This window comes from Phodopus roborovskii, unplaced genomic scaffold (genome assembly GCF_943737965.1).
Source record: "Phodopus roborovskii unplaced genomic scaffold, PHOROB, whole genome shotgun sequence".
Taxonomy (NCBI): Eukaryota; Metazoa; Chordata; class Mammalia; order Rodentia; family Cricetidae; genus Phodopus; species Phodopus roborovskii.
The window spans coordinates 5,799,580-5,801,021 of NW_026126417.1; positions in this window are offsets into that span (position 1 = coordinate 5,799,580).

Here is a 1,442-nt window from a genome sequence, read left to right on the forward strand (position 1 = left end):
TTCTCACTGGGTCCATTCATTCAGATTACCAACTTGACTTCTAACCTCAAAAGGCAAAGTACAGAGGGGACCCTCACCTGTGAATAGACAGAATTGCACGAGGTTTCTGTGCTCTTCACTGGCACAAAATTTTCTCCTGTGTTCTTGCCCTTTCCATAGTGAAAATCACCTTCTTTAGTCTGTTTCTGCCCAGGGTTTCTAGCCTTCCCAGACACTGATAATTCCATCAGAGTTTTGGTGTCTTTTACTTCTACCAAAACTATCAAAAATAAAATCTAGGCTTCCTGAAGTCTAGGTTCAAAACAAGTAGGTATCCACATAGCAAACATTTTCTATCACATTGCATTAATCTCATCATCACAAATGCCACATTTGTATCCAAACCCGCTCCTGGTTAATCCAACTTTCTACACAATTATTTAGGAACGGACAGGATGGAGGGCATATATGGATTTGAGTGCGGTTCTTCAATTGAGAACCTCTTGAGCACTGTTAGGTTATGTAGGCACTTAAAGCAGGAGGTCTAAGCAATGTGACACATCATTCCAGAGCCTACTCTAAAGGGTGCTTCGTGCCTTCCTTTAGGAATGTCTCAAGTGCCATTCCCCACCTCCACCTAGATCTCAGGATGGCCACTCAGAAATTCCTCCTGCATTGCCAGGAAACGCTATGTCAGCTCCACTTAGCCTCCACAGGGCCATTCAGTGTGGATTCTGGCTCTGATCTAAGTGTCTGGCTGCATTTAGTGACTTTTACCTGCAAAGCATTGTTAGGCCTTATAATGATTTACCCAATGCTTACCACTTACTATAAAAAAAAAAAAAGGAATATTTTGGTTATTTATTCTTGTTCTTTTTATCTTTCTGGGGCATGGGGGAACAAAAACAAAAACAAAAATCACTTGTTTCCCATGAGTGCCATGATATGACAAACTTCGTTCACCTGTTCACAGTGGTGATACAATATTTCAAAGCGCACAGCTACATTTTCTTTCTTAATATAAAACAAAACAAAACAAAACAAAACAAAACAAAAAAAAAAAAAAAAAAAAAAAAAAAAAAAGAGGACCAAAGGGAGAGGAGGGAGGGGAAGAAGATACTTTGAACAAATTCGGATCTTTATAATAAAAGCAGCTTTCCCTGACCCAGCAAGGTCCTCTGGGGATCAGGGAGATACATCATGGGCAGTGGAGTGTGAGCATTTTATTCAGTTGCCTTAATTTTTATTCACTTCCAGTCATCTGATTGGATTTTGCAAACATCTTTACAACATACAAATGTAACGTTTTTATCAACCAGAATGGATACTGAAGAAGTTTTCTGCATCCCTACTCCTGGTAGAACTAAAAAACAAAACAAACAAACAAACAAAATAAAACACAAAACAAACAGAAATATACCCTCCCTTCCCCCATCCCCTCAGCCAGTAAAGCAATGACAACA